General features: G+C 44.4%; 1 protein-coding gene across 1 annotated transcript in view; it reads right to left on the bottom strand.

Annotated features, from left to right (window-relative positions):
* The window catches only part of LHFPL3 (LHFPL tetraspan subfamily member 3), a 199,949-nt gene that overhangs the window by 91,203 nt on the left and 86,403 nt on the right, over positions 1–22,343 (bottom strand). Inside the window, exon 3 of the mRNA XM_029615155.1 lies at positions 1,145–1,197. The gene's annotated coding sequence lies outside the window, so the exon portion shown is untranslated. The remainder of the gene's footprint in view (positions 1–1,144; positions 1,198–22,343) is intronic.

Raw genomic sequence — 22,343 nt, 5'->3', positions numbered from 1 at the left:
TATGCATCTTCATAATGAATATTAAAATCCCCCACAATTAATAATGATGAAAATTGCAAGCTCACCTCTATTAACATCTCATATAGGGCCTCATTTTCTAAAGTATCGCAGGCCTGCGATACTTTAGAAAATCGCGCTAATGGGGGGCGGGGGGGGGTCGAATAGGGGGGGTGGGCGGTCCTGCGCTAGCCAGCAGTGATCGCACCGCCGCGGTGTGATCGCTGCCGGTTTCGCACCCAATAGCGCCACCGTGAAAGGTGGTGCTATTGGGCGCGAAATAGGATGCGAAAAGGCTCCTTACCTTTTCGCTGTCTGCACCTTCTTTGCAGAGTCGGCCCCGGTGACGCCCCGACTCCTCCTCTTCTGGGGCCGACTCCGCCCCCGTATCGCTAGCGCACGCTTGTGCTGATAACGCAAGACTGCGCTGCTAGCGCAAGCGTGCGCTAGCGTTGGAAAATTAGTCCCATAATTCCTGATCCACAAGCTATTTTCTAACAGTCATTTACAAGCATAAAACATGGGTTTATCCATGTAACTGGCTTTGAAAATTCAGCCCATTAAGTTTTGAGACCATAGATTCCACCTAGTCATGGTGTTATAAGCATTTTCTGAGCTTATTGTGATGAGAAAAATCATTAGATGCATTTGATGTTCTACTGGATTATGATCTCTGTCCTTATGAGTGTTAAAATCATGAGAATTTTGAACTTTTTGGTATAAGTGACACTGACATTTGCAAAAAAAAATCTGATAATCATAAAGCATACAGAGGTAATTTTCAAAAGGATTTATGTGTATAAAAGTAGTATATATCATAGCAATTTTCAAAAACCCATTTACACATGTAGTTACATGTTTAAAACCTTTTGAAAATTCTGTGAAATTTCAAAGGAATTACACATGTATAAGTAACAATTTTCAAAAGCACGTTTACATGCGTAAAACACAGTTTTACGCATGTAAATCCTTTTCAAAATTACCTCCTATGTAAATAGATACTATAAAAATATAACTGAGATTATACAAAACAGAAGACTACTGATCATGCTGAAAAAGCGAAGCCCACAACATAAAGCCATGCAGAATACTAAAGCAGGAGTGTGCAAAACACTTCACAACTTTGCCCACTGAGTGCCGTACTTACTTGGTTCAGTCTTATATTGCACATACCTAACTTATGTTAAGCATTTCCGTCATCTGTGAAGAAGGGAAAAATAAATTGGTTAAAGTCAGACATATTTTTTATTGATGCAGCATCCCCAGCCCTGCCTGAACTGAGGAGAGGAAGACCTTAGCTGGGGTCTGATTCAGATAACTTTATTGGCACAATAATTTTATATATGCTTTCAAAGTAATACATAGAGAGGTCCATATTCAGACACAGTCCGGATAGCAAAGTAACAGGGTTATTTATCAAAATGCATTAGGGCGATAACACCATAACGCATGCGATAAATACAGCATCACGAAATGCGTTTGCAAATTTAAAATTAATATTCGAGTGGGAGGTCTAAATGGAAATGAGGGTCAGTCAATATGGCGGGCGATAAAGTAATGCAAGCTATCGCGGGATTTAATGCCTGAAATAACTACTCCATTTTTCTGTGCGTTATTGGCAGAAATGGTATTTATCGCAAATGACAGTTTGGGGAGGAGAAGAGAGAAAGAGAGAGATTCTGTGGAGGCTCACTTATATTTGAACTTTTTATAGCACTGTTAGAGGGCGCATTATGAATTCAAGGTGAGGTTTATGGGGTGGGGAGGGTTTTGGGAGGCAGTTTTACATGCACAGTCATATGTATGAACAGCACAGTTACCATCAATGAAGATTTAATGTGATTTGGAGGGATGAAAGGTGAAAGAATAGTAGATTTGTACCATGTTCTCTCTACCTAGCTTGATGCACTCTCTACCTAGCTGCAATTAAGCTAGGTAGAGAGTCTTCTTTCAACTTTCATCCTTCCAAGCCACATTAAATCTTCACTGATGGTAACTGTGCTGCTCCTATGTATGAATGTGCATGTAAAACTGCCCCCCAAAATCCATCCCACCCCCCCAAACCTCACCCCAAGTTACTAGTGCCCCCTCTTACAGTGCTATAAAAAGTTCAAATATAAGTGAGTCTCCATAGAAGTTCTCCCTCTCTCTCTTCCTCTCCCTCCCTCCCTCTTCCTCTCCCAAACTGCCATTCACAATAAAAATCCTTTTCGGCTGGTACATGGCTGCGGTAGATTACTCAGTGTGTGATGAGAAAATAACATGCGGTGCGATGTAGTATCAGGAAAATTAGCCTAACCATGCCCCTTTAATCATGGGTGTTATTTTTATAGCAAAAAAATGAATCTAGGTCTTAGTTGGATAAACTTATCCAGTTAACTTTGGAGGTATATTGAATACAGATAGCTATTTTAATCATTACAATGTTCTCTCAAACTAGCTTGATGGACTCTCTACCTGGGTAACATCAAGCTAGGTTGAGAGAACATTGTACAAATCTCATCTTTGGTTGAGTTTCCTCACTCCAAAGGACATCAAATCTTCACAAGAGTGTACTGTTCTGTTCTTCACTCCAAAGGACATCAAATCTTCACAAGAGTGTACTGTTCATTTCTTACGTCTCACTCCGAATGTCAAAGTGGCCTAAACCCTACACTAATATCTAAACCTCACCTTGAGTAACTAGGTGGGCCTCCTATAGAGGTATAAATACCTAACTACTATGAGGACCTTATAGCTAGTCTCTCTCTCTCTCTCTCCAATTGTAGCAGTTACTGCAGAGTATGATAATACTTATGCTAAACTAGTGCACTTAGCCCTTATCTGCCTAAACTCTAGCTTCCTAATTTATTAGGTGACAAGATTTTAGCTGGATATGCACCCAAATGTACAGCTAACCTCTGAGTTAGCTGGCTAAATGCTTTTGAATATGGACCTCAGAAGATTACATTAAAAGGGGAATAAAATTAAAAATATTATAAAATAATAACAACAGTAATTGAACCCACATCCCTCTGTAGAGCAGTGTGCAGAATTGCCACTGAGTCATCAGGTTAGCCCAATGTCTATTTTTTTAATAGTATAGGTCCTCTTCAATCTACAAAACAATAAGATTGTTCCATTCAGTAGTGTGTGCAAAGAGTGACAAAAATCCCAGGTGTTCCGTTTTTATTTGTCCTTTTCTAACTAAAGAAATAGTTCCTTATGTAAGTAAAGAGAGTGTATGTCATAAGAACATAACAACGTATGTTCTTATGTCTGATGTATTGTAGATAAAGCAGAGTTGCTTACCTGTAACAGGTGTTTTCACAGGACAGCAGGATGTTAGTCCTCACATATGGGTGACATCATCAGAATGGAGCCTTATCACGGAACACTTTTGTCAAAGTTTCTAGAACTTTGACTTGGCACACTGAGCATGCCCAGCATGCCACCAACCCTGTATCCAGCAGAGGTCCCCCTTCAGTCTTGTTTGTAGTAAAGTATGAGCGAAAATAAAGTAATAAATCATAAGCGAACTCAACTCTGTGGGGTGGCGGGCGGGTTTCATGAGGACTAACATCCTACTGACCTGTGAGAACATCTGTTACAGGTAAGCAACTCTGCTTTCTCACAGGACAAGCAAGATGGTAGTCCTCACGTATGGGTGAATAGCGAGCTGAGGGTGCCTGAGTAAATGTGCCAAAAGCACCCAATGACGTGCAACAGGCACAACAACAGGGGTGGGTTTGGTTAAGAGGGCAGCCTGAAATTCCCAGTGGGCCGCTGGAAGGAAGTTGGGTTATTAAGCTGAGAATAGATTTGGCCAGTCTGTTCAGGCTCTGAACAGACTGGCCAAAAATGGAATCTTGCCTGCCAGCCTTGTCCAAGCAATAATGAGCTGCAAAGGTATGGAGAGAACGCCATGTAGCAGCCTTACAGATGTCAGTAAGAGGCACCGAACGGAGGTGTGCTACTGATGTTGCCATGGCTCTTATAGAGTGCGCTTTCTCATGTTCCTGTAGCGGAAGGCCTGCTTGTTGGTAGCAGAAGGAAATATAGTCCTCTAGCCAGGAGGATAGAGTCTGCTTGCCCACTGGAATTCCCAGTTTGGTTTTATCAAAGGAGACAAACAGCTGGGTGGACTTCCTTTGGGCTGCAGTGTGTTCCAAGTAAAAGGCTAAGGCGCATTTACAGTCCAAGGAATGCAGCGCTCGCTCACCTGAACGTGAGTGGGGTTTTGGAAAGAAAGTAGGTAGTATAATGGATTGATTCAAGTGAAACTCAGATACTATCTTTGGTAAAAATTTGTGATGAGTGCGGAGCACTACTCTGTCATGGAGAAATTTTATGTAAGGTGGGTATGTTACCAACACCTGTAGCTCACTAACTCTGCGAGCTGACGTTATAGCCAGGAGAAAAAGCATTTTCCAAGTGAGATAATGCAGCTCGCAAGAGTGAAGAGGCTCAAACGGAGGTTTCATGAGCTGGGCCAATATCACATTGAGGTCCCAAGCAGGGGCTGGAGGGCATAGTGGGGGCTTTAGATGTAGTAAGCCCCTCATAAAGTGCACCACTAAGGGTTGTATCGATATCGAGACATCCCCTATATCTTTATGGAAAGCGGCCATTGCACTGACATGAACTCTAATGGAAGAAGTTTGTAGACCAGACTCTGACAGGTGCCAGAGGTAGTCTAGGAACTTCATTGTGGACCAGGTAAAGGGATCTATTTCTTTAGATGTGCACCATAAGGAAAACCTTTTCCATTTGGAATGATAAGATTTCCTAGTAGAAGGCTTTCATGAAGCTACCAGGACTTGGGATACTGAGTCCGAGAGGTTGAATGGTTGTAGTATTAGCCTTTCAACATCCAGGCTGTCAGCGACAGGGCCCGAAGGTTCGGATGACGCATCTGTCTGCTGTTTTGAGTTATCAGCAACAGATCTGCCCCCAGGCGAATTTGTTGATGGACTGAGAGGTCGCAAAGGATGGGAAATCACACCTGTTGCAGCCTGTAAGGGGCTATGAGAATCATTAAGCCTTTGTCCTGCCATAACTTCACGAGAGTCTTGCTGAGGAGTGGAAGTTGAGGGTACGCATATAAGAGACCCTTTGACCACGAGAGAGTGAAAGCATCCCTTGGTGGTGTCTTGTAGCTGTGATGTAGTGAGCAGAAGTTCTCTACTTTGCGGTTGTGAATGGACGCAAAGAGATCGATGTGCGGATAGCCCCACCGCTGGAAGATTTTCTCTGCTAAGCTGGGGTTTAGGGACCATTTATGGGGATGAAAGGTCCGATTTAGCTTGTCCGCAAGAACATTGTCCATGCCTGCCAGGTAGGTCGCTCTCAGGAACACAGAGTGGGAAAGAGCCCAGGCCCATATCTGTGCTACTTCCTGACATAGCAGGTACGAGCCCATTCCACCCTGTTTGTTGATGTACCACATCGCTACCTGGTTGTCTGTTTGGACTAGGATTGTCTTGTTGGATAGGCAATCCTGAAAAGCCATTAGGGCATACCTTATTGCCCTGAGTTCCAGAAAATGTATCTGATGGTGTGACTCTGCTGCAGACCAGGTTCCCTGAGTTTGCAGGCCGTTGACATGGGCTCCCCAACCGAGGTTGGAAGCATCCGTTGTCAGTGTGATTTGAGGTTCTGAAGATTGAAAACGTAGTCCCTTGAGAAGATTGGACTTTTGAATCCACGAAGCCAGAGAGAGGCGGATCTGTCTGGTGACGTGGACAATGTTGGACATTGGATGGTGTGCCTGAGCCCACTGGTACTTCAGGGTCCACTGCGTTACTCTCATGGCCAGACAGGCCATTGGAGTAACACGAACCGAGGATGCCATGTGAACTAACAACATTAGCAAATGACGAGCCATTGTGGATCAACGAGTCTGCACCAGCTTCGCCAGGGTTGCAAGAGTGTGCGCTCGATTCCTTGGGAGAAAAGCTTTTGCCTGTATGGTATTTAAGTCCGCTTTAATGAAGGAGAGGATCTCTGACGGAACTAGACTGGATTTTGGATAGTTTCCTAGAAATCAGAGTGATAGTAGTAGCTGTAGGGTTAGATGTAAGGAGGTCAGAACCTCCTTCTCGGACGGGGCCCTTAGCAACCAATCGTCGAGGTAAGGGTAGACATGAATGCTTTGTCGTCTGAGGTACACTGCTACTACCGCCAGGCACTTTGTAAAGACTCGAGGCACTGATTTTAGGCCGAATGGGAGCACTCGATACTGGAAGTGTCGGTGTCTGACTAGGAAATGGGAGGTATTTCCGATGAGACGGTGTTATCGTTATATGCGTCCTGAAGGTTTAAGGTTTAAGGTTTATTTGTACTTATATACCGTTGTCTTGGCATGGCCTTCACAGCGATTAACATAGCAATAAAATACAATAAAAGAAAATTACAAACAACAGTAATAATAAGAGAGAAAATTTTACAAGTAAGAGTAAAAGATATCCTAATAAAATAATGTCAGAAGCCATAAATATTAAACCAATAAATACTAAAACATAAAGCATGCTAGAGAGCAAAGCCAATCTCCCTTTTGAAGAGGGAGTAGGGAGCCCAAGGTTACCATCCTGAACTTTTCTGTCTATAGATACTTGTTTAAGACACGTAGATCCAAAATCGGACAAATGCCTCCTGATTTTTTTGATATTAGGAAATATCAAGAATAGAACCCTTGTCCCCGTTATGGAAGGGGCATTGGTTCTATTGCCTTGGATTGGAGGAGGGTTGTTAGTTCCTCCTCTAGAAGTGATGAGTGGTGGGATAAACTCCACCCCGGCCAAGGTGGGGAGTCTGATGGAATTGAAAGGAAGTTGAGATGGTAACCTTGAGCCACTACAGCGAGGACCCAGTGATCTGTAGTGATCTTGTGCCAGGTTTCGGCTAAGTGGCACAAATGGCCGCCCACTGGCAGAGATGGAAATGGAAGTTGACAGATGCTCTCTAGCTGGGAGTCAAAACCCTGAAGCAGGTCCAGGCTGCGGAGCTGGTTGGGCTTTTTGAGACCTGGACTGGTGGGCTTGAGGCTTTTGGTATGGCCTGGTTGGGTGACTGCGAGATGGGGGAGGATAATACCTACGAGCTTTATAGGTTGCCCTCTTGGCCTCTCTCCTAAACAGCCATTTAGAAGTAGAGGAAAATTCCGAGGGTACCGCAGAGAGCTGGCACAATGTCTCGTGGTGTTCCTTGAGCTGTGCGACAGTCTCTTGGATCTTATCCCCGAATAGATTATCGCCTGCACAGGGGAGATCCGCCAACCTCTCCTGGACTTCGGGTCGAAAAATCTGAAGACTTCAGCCAGGCCCATCTTCTGGCACTAATCCCCATTGCAGACACTCTAGAGGCAGTGTCAAAGATGTCATATGCAGTGTGGACCTCGTGCTTGCCAGCATCGAGGCCTTTCTGGAGTATGGAGTTGAGATGGTCCTGAAACTGCTCTGGAAGAGAATCCGAGAAGTCCTGCAGCATCTTGAAAAGGTTTCTTGTGTACTGTGTCATATATAGCTGATAGGCAGCTATACATGAAATTAGCATGGAGTCATGGAACACTCGACATTCCAAGGCATCCAGAAACCTTTGTTCTTTCCCTGAGGTGTAGAAGAATGAGGCCGAGGTCTCCTTGCCTTCTTCTGAGCAGACTCCACTACAACAGAATGGTGAGAAAGCTGGGTCTTCTGGAACCCAGGAGCTGTTTGAACCACGTAGGTAGCGTCTGTTTACCGTTTCACCGGTGGTACAGTACCTGGATGTTCCCAGTTACGCTGGAGAAGTTCAAGAAGGACTTTGTGAACTGGTATGGACATAACCTTATTGGGAGCATCCACAAACTGAGTACTTCAAGCATTTTGTGCCTAGTCTTCCTCTGTCTGATGCTTGAAGGGAATGGCTTCTGACATTTCCTTTATAAAGCTTATGAAGGACAGGTCCTCTGGAGGTGAACGTTTTCTCTCTTCAGGAGGAGATGGCTCAGAGGGAATGTCATCAGAATCCTGGGTATCTGAGGAATCATCAGACCAGGGTTGGTATGGCTGATCACCAGCATCGGTTGGACATCCTGATGGAAGGACATCCTGATGGAAGCTGGAATAGGTCGTGGCACCAACAGAATCGGAGGGGGCATCAAGGGTATCAGAGGAGGCACCGATAAGAGTCGATGCGGCACTGAAGATGGGAGAGACACCAATGGAATCGGTGACTTCGATGGACGTCTCGGAAGAACCCCCGATGGCCCCAGAATCGGTTCCGGCATCGACGATTACTATTCCTCCGATGACAGGGGAATCGGTGTCTATGGTGTAGGACAGATCGGTGTTTTCAGAGGCACTGGAGGAAGAGCACCGATCAGCGTGTCCAATCTGTCCAGTAATGGAGCCAGCATCGTGGGCATCGGATTGGAGCCCGAGATCAGAGCCTGCCCGGTATCGAATGAGGCAGAAGGCCCTGTAGTGCATGGATGACTGCCTCTTGAACCATCCTGTTCAATTCCTCACGGAAAGTTGACGCTTGGAACACCAGTTCCGGAGTAGGAGGCTGCACAGGCGTCGCCAGAGGGTGAGAGTGGAGTCTCGGCTCCCTGCACCGATGAAGGATGGGAACGCCTTGGTGTCTCAGAGGAGGATGGAGGCTCCTCTGCGCGAGGTTTTTTCTTTGGTGGCCCTGTCGATGCCAACGTCGAGGGCTTCCCTGGGTCGGCAGATTGAGCCTTTTGATGCCGATGCTGGTGCTCTTCCCGGTGCTCAGCCCGGTCTTTCTCTGGTGCTGAGAACGAAGAGGTGGATGATTTCGAAATGGATCCAGTCGGGCGAGAACCACCGGCGTCCAGTTGGTGTCGAGAGGTGGACGGCAACGGTGCCGATGATGTCGAGGCCTTCGATGGAATAGGCTGCTTAGCCTGGAAAAGAAACTCCATTTTTTCTAACCGTGCCCTGAGGCCCTTCGGGGTCATTTGGGCACAATTGGTACATGTCGCAATGTCATGGTCAGCCCCCAAGCATAAGACACATACCTTATGTGGGTCCGTGATGGTCTTTGTCCTCGGACAATCGGGGCACCGATGAAAACCTGTCGCCATGGCTCTAAGAAAAATTTAGCCGCAGTGCAGTCGGTGGCTGTTAGGCCTTGAAAGGAAGAACCCTCGGTAACCGACCGCAAAACGAGGTAAAGCCTTACCTAACATCAGCAGTTATCGATGGTCGATAGGGGGACCCCGGATGTGGTGAAAACTGTCAAAACATTTTTGAAAAATTTCGTGAGGAAATTCCTGTCAGGAATATGAGAAGAACTCCTCAAACCGCGTGGCTACTGCTGCGCGGAAAAAAAGAGACTGAAGGGGACCCCTGCTGGATGCAGGGTTGGTTGCATGCTGGACATGCTCACTGTGCCAAGTCAAAGTTCTAGAAATTTTGACAAAAGTGTTCTGTGGTAGGGCTCCATCCTGATGATGTCACCCATATGTGAGGACTACCATCCTGCTTGTCCACTGAGAAAAAGTGATCATATTTAAAGGTGGGGTAAAAAGATGATATTTTATAAAATCTCTCATTCCACTGGGAAAATAACCTCTTTCCACATTAAGAAAACATTTGGAGGGCAAGGATATGATTTTAAAAAATGCTTTAGAAGATATGAAAAATTATAAGGCAGAACATTTTGGACAACAGCTATACTAACCAGATATTACGGTTTAACTTAATATAGGGTTATGGTGTGCAGTTTGGTAAAATTAAAAAAATGCTCATTACTCAATTTCACTTATATCAAAATGCTTCCTAAAAGAATTATCTTATTTTAATAGTTTGTCAGTCACACCTCTATAGCTTAATAGTGCTTCAGTAAATTAATAGGTTGATTTATAACTTTGCCTCATACACTTTCTGCAGTGGTGCATAAATTGAAAGGCTGTTGTGAAACTCACTTATTCAGGAAAGACATGAGAATTCATTTTAAAACACTTGACAGCATATTTACCGTTTTCAAATTGTGTCTTACAAATGTTAGATTAGATGGTGCTCTATTATGGTTAGTATATACTTTCAAATTGAACTGCAGAAGATATGGGACATCAAAATGTTTGGGATTATGTTGCACACAATATCACAAAATCCAAATCTGAAAAATATGATTACTACTAAGTTTTAGAAATAAAAGTTGTTTTAAAGCATTATAGGTAAATCACTACAAAATGGAACCTTTGTAACTAATCCGGGGGGTTTCTGGAGAATTATAGCCTACTGGTACTAACCTGGTTACCCTATTACCTGCGGTGGTTGCTCTTAGGCTTTCTTTATCCATCCTTTTTTTTCTCCTTACTACCTTGTTGGACAGTATCTGGCCACTACCATCCTACTGGCACTGACCTAGATGGTTTCTGGGGAGTTGTAGTCTGCTGTACCAACCTGGTTACTCTATAGTCTCCTGTATTACTAGGTATACTCAACTATGTTCCAACCATAGCTTTCTATAACTGATCCAAGTATTTCCAGATTTCATTACAAGTTCTGACCTACACTTCCTCTGGTGATAGGTTATTCTAGGCTTTTTTGTTTTCCTCTTTTATTCTTACAATCCTTTACTTAATTCAGCATCCAAGCCCTCTTCCATTTCTTATCACCAAGTTTTGTAACAGCCATACAACCATCAAAACTAGCAAATTGGCCCCATAAATGTGAAGGTGCACCTAAGGCTGGCCAGTGCAATTTTGAAAAAAGTGCTTCCAGAGCCCTAGGGATATTTTAGTCACAGTTGGACCACCACAGTATGTAAGTTACTGGTAAGGGCCGGGGTGGGGGGAGTGGGAAAGGAATTCTGGTTGGCGGGGAGCACATTTTTGGCTACAAAGGGGATGGGACTGGGACCAGGCTACCTTTATTTTGATTTTTTTAAACTTTTTCTACTTCAGGGTGTGGTGGGGGGTGGGAGAAAGGGTTCTCTCTAGATCCCTGTGGATTTGGACACGCCAGCCTAAGGGGTAGATCTGGGGCCATGTGGCCACTTTAAGGCAAGACCCTGGGAGCATAGGAATGTGTGTTAGCATTCCAATGCTCTCAGGGAAACGTTAGCTACACCTTTTTAAAGTGTAGTTAATTTTCAGCAAATAACATAGCTTGCAAACTTTACCACAAACCATTTTATTTTATTTACATATTAATGAGCTGGCTTGCATGTATTTGATGCACACCATTATCTGTAAGAAAAAAAAATCACACATTTACTAGGCAACAATATGTTAAGGCAACTTAATAAATGACCCCCTTAGTGACTGGTGCAGGGAAGGGATGAAGGGAGATTGGCATGAGGATGGGATTTTGGGGCTGACAGAGGATAGGAAGAAGGAGAGAAGATCTCAGCGATGAGGAAGGAGAATGAAAATGAAAGAGATGTCTGGGCCGGCGCCATTTTAAAGATTGGCAATACGGCCCCTTATTGCCAATGGCGCCGGCGCTACCTTTGCCCTCACTATGTCATACGGGCGACCATCGCCCGTATGACATCGCCCGTATGACCATCGCCCGTATGACCATCGCCCGTATGACAGAGCTTGTAGTTCACTGACTCTTCTAGCTGATGTAATGGCTATGAGGAATACAGTTTTCCATGTAAGATATTTAAGGTCACAGGTATCTAAGGGTTCGAAAGGAGAACGCATAAGCCTGGTTAACACCACGTTCAGGTCCCATTGTATGCTTGGGGAATGAACTGGAGGTTTAATGTGAAAAATTTACTGACGAGAGGCTGTGTAGAGATAGGTGCATCTCCCAGCTTGTTATGATAAGCTGAGATTGCACTCAAGTGTACTCTTACAGATGAAGTCTTAAGACCAGAGTCTGAAAGATGGTATAGGTAATCTAGTAATGAGGTAGTGGGGCAAGTGAAAGGATCTAAAGATTTCTGAGTGCACCACAAAGTAAACCGTTTCCATTTGTAGGAATAATTCTTTCTAGTGGAAGGTTTACGGGAAGCTATCAGCACTTGAGATATAGTGGTTGGAAGGTTGAGTAGTTGTAAGATCAAGCTTTCAACATCCATGCTGTCAGGAACAGGGATTGAAGGTTGGGATGGTGCAACTGACCCTGTTCCTGAGTTATGAGATTGGGAGCTAGTCCCAGGCAAATTGGATCCCTGACTGAGAGGTCTAGCAGTGTGGGAAACCATACTTGTCGAGGCCAGTAAGGGGCTATGAGTATCATGGTCCCCTTATCCTGTTGTAGCTTCACTAGAGTTGTGGTTATGAGTGGTATCGATGGATACGCATATAACAGGCCTGAATTCCAATGGCGAGCAAAGGCGTCCCTTGGTAGGCTGTTCTGCTGCCGGAGGAGAGAGCAGTAATTGTTCACTTTGTAGTTCAGATGGGATGCAAAGAGATCTATTGTTGGTTGACCCCAGCGTTGAAAGATCTTGGTTGCTATCGCTGGATCTAGGGACCACTCATGTGGTTGGAACTGACGGCTGAGGCGATCCGCTACTACGTTGTGGATGCCCGCTAGGTAAGTGGCCCGTAGAAGAATTGAGTGTGTCACGGCCCAGTCCCAAATCTGTGCTGCTTCTTGACAAAGGAGGTAGGAACCTGTTCCCCCTTGTTTGTTGATGTACCACATAGCTACTGTGTTGTCCGTTTGGATCAGAACAGTCTTGTGTGAAAGGCAGTCCTTGAATGCATGTAGCGCATAGCGTATAGCTCAAAGCTCCAGGAAGTTTATTTGAAAGGAGGCTTCGAGTTTTGTCCACGTGCCTTGTGTCTTTAGATGACCAATGTGTGCTCCCCAACCTAAGGTGGATGCATCTGTAGTTAAAGTCACTTGTGGAACTGGTTGCTGGAAAGGTAGGCCTTTGAGCAAGTTGTTCATTGATGTCCACCAGAGAAGGGAAGAACTCAGATCTTGTGTTATCTGAATGGGAGTGGACAATGGTTGAATGGCTTGAATCCACTGATTTTTGAGTGTCCACTGCATTAGTCGCATGGTCAGTCTGGCCATGGGAGTAACGTGAACTGTGGAGGCCATGTGCCCGAGTAGGGTGAGGCACTGATGAGCTGTAACTCGAGACTGATTGCGAAAAGAGTGCGACAGGAGAACGAGTGTTTGAGCACGGTCTCTTGGAAGAAAAAACCTGGATTAAGGTGTCCAATTTATCCATGAGAGGCTGGAACATGGAGACTTCTTGACCTGGCATCGATGGTTTCATCGGTGCTGGCACCGGAATCGGCATCGACGGCATCGGTGGTCCATGCGCAGGAATAGGCGGAATCGGCAGACGGCATCGATGGCGATGGAATGGCCGGAATCGGCATCGAGGGTACTGGTGCCGGAACGGGCGGTGTCATCGGTATCGGGGGCGATATCCCTGTCGGTACCGGAATCGGTGTCGACGGCATCGCTGGCGTAGAAGGTTGAGGCCTCGGTATCGCTTCGAGGAATGCTTCCCGTACTGCTTGACGTATATAAACATCAAGTTCCGCCCGCATAAATGGTGAGAACAGAGCACCCATGGGGGGAGGCGGTAGTGGCGATGCCGGTACCTCCTCAGAACCCTGAGAAGGTACGGTTCCCTGCGCTGGAATCGGCGGGGGATTGCCCTGTCGATGGCTCCGAAGCCTGAATCTCGAGCCGAGGTTTCTTAGTTGTCAATCCGCTTTCCGTCGATGGCTCACCAGGAATAGGGGCGGTAGACGCCGTATGCGGCCTACAATGCCGATGGCGATGTTTTCTCTTTTTCGCGGGCTTTCTCACTACCCGATGTCGATGCCTTTGACGATGGAGAGGGGGAGGAAAGAGGAGCATCTCCCGACTCACCTGGTAGATGTTTTTTCAACACCACTTTTCGAATCGACCCAGCCGGAGACGATTGTGTTGAAGAAGATGGTGCTGGCAAGAGCTGTATTTTGAACAATTGTTCCATTTCTCCAGCCGGAGACGACGGCCCTTCGATGTATTGGTGGCACATAAGGGACAAGCCCTAACATCGTGGGTCTCACCAAGGCAGAGGACACAATCTTGGTGAGGGTCGGTAATGGACATGTTCCTGGTGCACTTAGGGCACTTTTTGAATCCTGAAGCCATTTTGGGCCGGACAGCCGTCGATGACCAATGACCAGGGACAAAAAACTTGGTCAAAAATGGAACGGAACTGCGAGAGGAAGGTGAAAAACTTACCGCGATGGTATACTAAGGGGAGACCCTTGCGGCTGAAGTTTTTCTAAACTTTTTTAAAGTTAAGTTGTGGAGAATTCTCCACAGGACTCCTAGGAACCACGAGGCTAACTGCTTCCGCGGAAAAAAGAAGACTGAAGGGAGACCCCTGTGGCAGGGAATATCATGGCATGCTGGGCATGCTCAGTAGGCACTCTGGTGCCAGTCAAAAGTTTCATAGAAACTTTGAAAGAAGTTTTTCCGTAGATAGGGCTCCATTACTGATGTCACCCATATGTGAGGACTAGCATCCTGCTTGTCCTGGGATAATATAAGATACGTGCGTAGCCGCGCGTATCTTATAAAATCCGGGGTCGGCGCGCGCAAGGGGGTGCATGTTTGTGCAACCTGCGCGCGCCGAGCCCAGCGGCGCTGCCTGTTCCCTCCGAGGCCGCTCCGATTTTGGAGCGGCCTTGGAGGGAACTTTCCTTCGCCCTCCCCCCACCTTCCCCTCCCTTCCCCTACCTAACCCACCCCCCCGGCCCTATCTAAACCCCCCCCTACCTTTGTCGGCAAAGTTACGCCTGCTTCCAGCAGGCGTAACTTTGCGCGCGCCGGCCGGCAGCCCCGCTCGTGTTCTGGCCCCGGGGGCTGGTCCGGAGGCCTCGACCACGCCCCCGGGCCGGCGCCACGCCCCCGGGCCCGCCCCCGAAACGCCGCAGCATGCCCCGAAACGCCACGTCGTTTCGGGAACACCCCCGGACACGCCCCCTCCCACCCCTTTTAGAAAGCCCCGGGACTTACGCGCGACCCGGGGCTTTACGCACGCCAGTGCGCGCAGGGCTTTTAAAATCCACCCCTAAATGTTTAGTAGACAGGAAAAAGAGCTATCTGCACAGCAGATTGATGACATCATCCCCTCTGGAAAAAGTCCAGTGCTGGATAAAAGGCAGCCCGCCTAGGCAGGCACGCCTGATGAGCCTTCACCAAAGGGCCCACCAAAGGGCCTGCCCCTTTGTGTGCCCCTTCGTGGGACCCTGAACTCTGTTCTGGGCATGTTACTAGGATTAGCTTAAAGGTTTATATGAATTTTAGGAAGTTATGTTAAGGCATTTATTATTTTGATGTTTTTATGGATGTCTTTATTGGAAGGGGTTATACCGGTGATTTTTGGGTGGGGGAGTTATGAAGGCTGGTTTTTTAGATGCCGGTATACTCAAGGGTTTTTGTCTACCTCCTGGTAGTTAAATTAGACTATTGTTTTTCAGAAAGTATTGAAGAAAGTACTATTCGGGTGGGTTATTTAAATGCCTGGCCAGTCCGACAAAAGAAGGACTATATACAAAATGAAATAATGCATAGCGACTTTGATATCTTTTTTTTATTACAGGGTCATGGCACTATGTTCATGACTGTTCTTTTAAATGCGTATTGTCCGGTTAGTTATTCATATTTCCAGCAAGCACGTGCCCATAAAAGAGAGGGTGGTGTAGTTCTTATTTATAGATCATCGCTAAGAGTACAGAAAGTTGATTTTGTTTTTCCATCATTCATGGAAGCTTTAAGGTTAGGGTGAACAATCAGTATATTAGTAGTATTTACTGCCCTCCTGACATATAGATGCAAGATTTTCAAAATGTTCTGATGTTTTAATAACTATCTCTATCACCTTTGATAAGTGTATTATTTTAGGTGATTTCAATTCACATATGGATATAATCTCCAGTGGCCAGTCTAAAGCAAGCGAGGCAATTTTGGTTGTTATAGATTATGCACAGTTAATTTCCACTCTGACTCATAAAGCAGGCCATTTACTTGACTTACTAATGTGTCCTTAGAGGGATTTCCAGACGATAGGCAGTTAAAAAATTACTGAACAGCTGTGGATGGATCATTATTTAATCACCTGCACACTTAGCTGTACCTTGAAATTGCACAAAAGGAATACTTTTGTAAGGAAATTAGTGCGTCCATCAGTCAATATTCCTGAATTCACTGAGAAGTGGAAAGAGAAGACTCGGAATCACGACTGTATTGTTGCTCCACTTGAAGATTCAGTACAATTTTGGAATGATAGCCTTTCTCAATCTTATGATAGTGTTACGTTTGGGCAGTGATCCGGTGTTGTGAACACCACCTTCAGGAGTGACTCCAGGTGGAGAGAGACAGGGATGGCTGGAAGGTCTCTGATGAATGACTGGAAAGGAAATGATGCAGGCAGGAGTGAAATGTGACTGGGCGATGGCTGTGATATGCGGAGCAGAGTACTGGCTGGGAACAAAGTCAAAGTCCAGGCAGGGTCAAGGCAGACAACAGAGTCAAAGTCCAGGCAGGGTCAAGGCAGGCGGCAGGCAACAATGTCAAAGTCCAGGCTGGGTCAACAGAACCTTATAGCAAGACAGAGAGCCCGAAGGCCACACACACACACGACAAGGCAGAGGGCCCGAAGGCCACGCACACACACGGCAAGGCAGAGGGCCCGAAGGCCACACACACACACGGCAAGGAAAGGCAGAAGGCCCGAAGGCCACACACACACAGCAAGGCAAGGCAGAAGGCCCGAAGGCCACCCACAGCAAGGCAAGGCAGAAGGCCCGAAGGCCACACACAGCAAGGCAAGGATGGCTAGAGCAGGGAGCCCAAACGAGCTTGATGCCGAAGCACTGGATTCTTGGGTAGGCAGGGTTATAAAGGAACATCCAGGACATAGAGCAGATGGATTGGGCCAGCCAGGAGAGCCTGCTCTAGAAGGACCCCTGGTGGTGAGGCGGTTGCACAGCAGCCATAGCCATAACAGATAGTGTCACTCCAGTACAAGAAAAGAAAGTAAAACAAAGGGACAAACTGGCACTCTGTTTTACAAATTTTTGCTTGCATAGAGAAGAGATCTGCATAAGGCAGAAAAGGTTTGGAGAAAAAAAAGATGAGTCCACCACCCAGGAATATAGTGAGCTGTTAAGGGGCTATCGCAATTCATGCCAGATTGTTAAATGTAGATTTTACTGTAACACACTATCGAAGGCTCTAAATTGCCCTCTAGAATTGTTTTTGACAATAAGAAAGTTGACAGCACAACCAGCAGTGAATGTGCATTTTCCTGATTATGACATCCTGGCACAAATAAAGTATATAAGGTTCAGAAGAAAGTGACCGGGATGATATCAATTGACATAAGTGTGTCTGCAATGATTCAGGAAGCAACATGGAGTGAGTTCAGACTGATGTCTTTAAAAGAAATTATTACTATAATGTTACATCTAAAGGCCACTATCTCTACTCTCGACACTTGCCCATTTATAATTCTTAGAAATATAAGGAATAATACTTATGAGATTATTAGATTCATTGTTAATCAGTCTTTGCAAGAAGTTCATATGCCCGACTTATTAAAGAAGGCAACTGTTAGGCCGATATAAAAAGATGACAATAAAGCCATTAGTGATCTTTCAAATATTTGGCCAGTTTCTAATTCGCCCAGTTTGGCGAAAATAATTGAAAAAGGGGTGTTGACGCAACTTGATAAATATGTGGCTAAACATAATCTCCTTGTCGAAAACCAGTTTGGTTTTTGCAAGGGTCACAACACAGAATTGTATTACTATCCCTGATGGATTCTTTATTGCACTATCTTGATCAGGGTAGGGTGGGTATTCTGATTCAACTGGACGTGTCGTGTGCTTTTGACACTGTAAGTCATACTGTTTTGTTATCCAGATTGAAATCCTTTGCAATCGTTTGAATTCTTTTTACATGAGAGAAAACAATGAGTTCAAATAGGAGAATCTTGTTCTAGGTGGTATGATATTGCCCTGGGGGTGCCACAGGGATCGTCACTGTCATCCACCCTTTTTAACCTATATCTTGCCCCATTGGGAAATTTGTTGAAGGAACTAAGTTTGATATACTTTATGTACGCAGACAACGTGCAGATATTTATTACATGTGATGAAGATGGCAAGTTCCCTGTGTCGTTTTTCCAAATATGTATCACGAGAATTAAGCAATGGTTGACACAGAATGGTTTAGTGCTGAACCTCATAAAAACAAAACTCTTGTGAGTGGGATCACCAATAATACTTGGATTCTCAGCTCATTCTGCAATGCCATTTTCATAGAGTTGCTCAACCCTCCTTTTATAAGTTGAAATTAATAAAGTTGCTTAAGCAAGTCCTACTGAGAGATATGTTTAGAACTGCACTTCAGGCCTTGGTGCTGGGCCAGTTAGACTACTGCAGTTCTCTTTATGTAGGATTATTTAATAAACTGTTACATGTAATGCAATTGATTCAGCATGCAGCCGCACATATATTAATGGGCATGCACCGGAGTGATCATATTCAACCTGTATTAAGGGAATTGCATTGGTTACCAGCACGATTAAGATCAAGATTCAAGCTTATCACCACAGTACATAAGTTTTTGATGTCAGGTGAGAGATATGTTTTAGAGCAGAAGCTGGAATGGTATAAGCCTGGTCATAATTTATGATCTGCTGATAAAGCACTTTTGAGGGTACCAGATAACAACACCTACCACTTGCAAAGGATGAAAGTCAGGGCCTTCTCATATGTTGTAACTGTTATGTGGAATTCTCTTGCTGATCAGCTTAGATTTCTGACTGATGTAAAGGATTTTAGAAAGCAGTTAAAGTTGATTTGTTTAAAGAAGCATTTGGTTGATGGTCATGTTTATGTATTTTAATGCTATGAAACTGTTGATGTACTATTTTAATTTTGAAATTGTTGTAATCTGCACTGAACAATCATTTGCTTGAAGAGAAGAAAGAAAGAGAAAGATCATCTCCTTTTGGTAGTCTAACCTTCCTTTTGTTTATTTCTAACAGACAGCCCCAGGGTCTAATCTACTAGGATAGTTAGCCAGCCACAGACCATCCATTAGGTCTGAAAGATGTACACACACCTAAAACATTTTCTTACTTATCAACTTAACTGAAATGAGAGTCTCAATAAAAATAACTGCAGATGGACAACTCAATGCTAGTCAAAAAGTAAAATTACTTTATTTTAAAATAAAGCATAAAATAAAATTCTCATTCTTCAAAATTATTTATGCCAACAGCTCTAGGTGGTTCACAAAATAACACACATAAAATAAGAGAAACAGAACACAATGTTGATTTAATTGTAATCAAATGTTAAGAGTGGCTGCCATTCAAAAACTAAAGTACATTTAACAGTCAAACCTTATCAGTGTGTCAATTGTAAGCAAATCTGAAAAGGAGATTTTAACACAGGTTGTTAACCTCAAATCCTGTGGTAAAAGGTTCCAAAAAGAGGAAGCTTCCACGGAGAACACCCTCTCATGAATCTTGACCAACTGCACATGCCGAATGGATGGAACATCAAACAGGTCTCTTTGTGAGGATCACAGGGCACATGATCCTAACAAGTACATTACTTCACAGTTTCTCTTTAATAAAACAAAACCTTGTCAGTTGCTGATGACTCTTATAAGGTAGTTAAAATAGTTATAGGAATAATACAGTAATGGTTTTCCTGTGATTTTTTTCTTACTGATTTATCAAATGAATGTGATCAGGCCCTCCAAACACAAAAACTGAAAATAGGATTCATAACCTAGCATCTCCTTCAGCCACAGCCATATATTTCTCCTAGGCCAAGCAGCAAATACTACCAACTTGTCTGCTTCAGCCTTCTCTTGGTCTTAACTAGATGGTTCCCTCTCTGCCGGGTACATTCAGGTTAGTTCCAGGCTTGCTAGTGGGACTATCTTCCCAGCAAGGTGGTGACAATCTTCTGGAACATTTGGGTACAAGATCTAAACAGATGTCATGTTCTCTGTATATTTTTTCTCAGACAGTAGTTTAGTGTATGCCATTACATATGGTAGGCTGCAGCTCATATACTTTAGATCTAAGTAAATTAATCATCTTTGTTTCTGGCATACCACACACAAGTACTTTATTGCTTGAAGACTCTGACCTCGGCTGTAGTGAGACATCTTATTGAACTCATTCATCGTCGCAGATGCAATTCTGACCAGCAATAAAGCAGCAAAATAATGGTTTTCTTCTTGAGCATGAAATAATCAGCACTCTCCCGCAGACAAGTTGCTGACTCCGATATCTCTTTATTGGTGTAACAAGGTGCTGCGTCATCAGGAAACTAGTCCCAAACCAATTCTAGATCTTCTTCAACAATCTTATGCAACAATCTTTTTAGATCCAAAAATGGTGGAAATAGTGGCCATGTTTCTTCCACTTTCAATACTATTAAACACTGTACAAAAACTTAACAAAAGTAGATTCACCCACTGCCTCTGGTTTGTTTAGGTACCAATTCTGTAACTGAGTACTTTTAGGGGTCTCATCTACTTTGAGAGATAACTGGTCAGAATCTATCTGTTAGGTATGAAAGATGTCTAATGACAACAAATTGAATAAACAAAAGCTAAAGCAATGTTTTCTTACCCTGTAGGTTTATTTAGTAACTGAACTGAGATGACAGTCTCAATACAAATCACTTCAGATGAATAACTCAATGCAAGTCCAAAAGGAAAGTAATTTTATTGTAAAATTAAGTAAAAAAATAGAATCCTCATGCTTCATAAGTACATTAATATACAATTCCTTTTTAACAAAACAAACCCATATAGAAATCTTGTCAGTTGTTTGTTAGCACAAATGAGATAGTTCAATTATTTATAGCAAAAAATTAAGGAAGTTTTCTTTTTCTTATTATCAGATGAGATATAAAAATATTCAACTTCCCCTATTTGGAAAATCAATTCTGCAACCTCTTTTTGGAACTGTTTGGCAAGTATGATTACATCTTTACAATTTTCTTCCAAAATGAACCTGGGGAATTAGATTCAGTACCTCACCAGACCTGAAGTTGAATTGCATTCCATAGGTACATGCTGGAAGGGTTTCACTGATGCTTATAGTAGATAGTAGATTCTTCAGAAATCTGGAATTGGATTTGCTGTATAGAAGAGCAAGTTTGCTTACTGTAACGGTGTTTTCCGTAGATAGCAGATGAATTAACCATGCTGTCTGGGTCCGTCCTCCATGCCACTAGGTGGCGGAGCTCTCAAAGTCTAGCAAAGTCTTTTAGCCGGAGGCTCCCACCCTGTTATATCCCGATAGGATTACCTCAGGCTCCTCAGTCAGTATCAAAGCGTTAGTTAGGTATGCTAGAACTGTCCGGGGAGATGGGCAGGTCAGCATGGCTAATTAATCTGCTATCTACGGAAAACATCGCTTACGGTAAGCAAACTTGCTCTTTTCATGTAGAAAAGCAGCATTAATTAGCCATGCTGTCTGGGAGTCCCCAGCTGAAGTATTGAGCAGGTAATGTGTATGAAATAATTTTATTTTTTTTTTTGCTCAATACGATGGAAAATAGCGGACAGGTTCTGTGAAGGCTGTAATTACATTTAAAGGAAGTTAGACACATTCCTACTCCCATAGCAACCTAAAACTTAACTAGGAACTGATCAAAATTGAGATGAAGGCAGCAGTCCAGCAGCAAGAGGGGGGCTTCCAGTCTTTTGCATCGAGTGTCACATGTATGATTTTTTACCCACTGGTGAGAAGTTGTACATGTGCATGCGATGCAAAGAGCTCCTGGCTCTCAGAGAACGAGTCCGATCTCTGGAGGCTAGAGTGGCAGACCTGGAGGAGCTGAGGCAGACAGAGAGGTATATAGATGAGACCTTCAGGGACATAGTAGTCAAGTCCCAACTTCAGACTGGCAGCCCTGGTGCTGCCTTGGAGGAAGAAGGTCTCATAATGGGAGAGCACCAACCAGGTGTAGCAGGAAAGGATCCTGTAGCAAGGACCTGCTCTCTAGGTGATGCATTGTCCTTTCGCACTGAGGATATCTCCCCAAGGCCTACTGCCCAGGAGGGAAGGGTTAGGTCGGCCGTCATATTGGTGATTCGATTATTAGGAATGTAGATAGCTGGGTGGCTGGTGGGCGTGAGGATCGCCTGGTAACATGCCTACCTGGTGCGAAGGTGGCGGACCTCACGCGTCACCTAGATAGGATTTTAGACAGTTGCTGGGGAGGAGCCGGCTGTCGTGTACACGTGGGCACCAACGACATAGGAAAATGTGGGAGGGAGGTTCTGGAAGCCAAATTTAGGCTCTTAGGTAGAAAGATTAAATCCAGAACCTCCAGGGTAGCATTCTCTGAAATGCTCCTGTTCCACGCGCAGGTCACCAGAGGCAGGCAG

Source organism: Rhinatrema bivittatum, chromosome 9 (genome assembly GCF_901001135.1).
Source record: "Rhinatrema bivittatum chromosome 9, aRhiBiv1.1, whole genome shotgun sequence".
NCBI lineage: Eukaryota > Metazoa > Chordata > Amphibia > Gymnophiona > Rhinatrematidae > Rhinatrema > Rhinatrema bivittatum.
The sequence above is the reverse complement of the archived record's forward strand: the minus strand, read 5'-3'. Positions and strand labels throughout refer to the sequence as shown.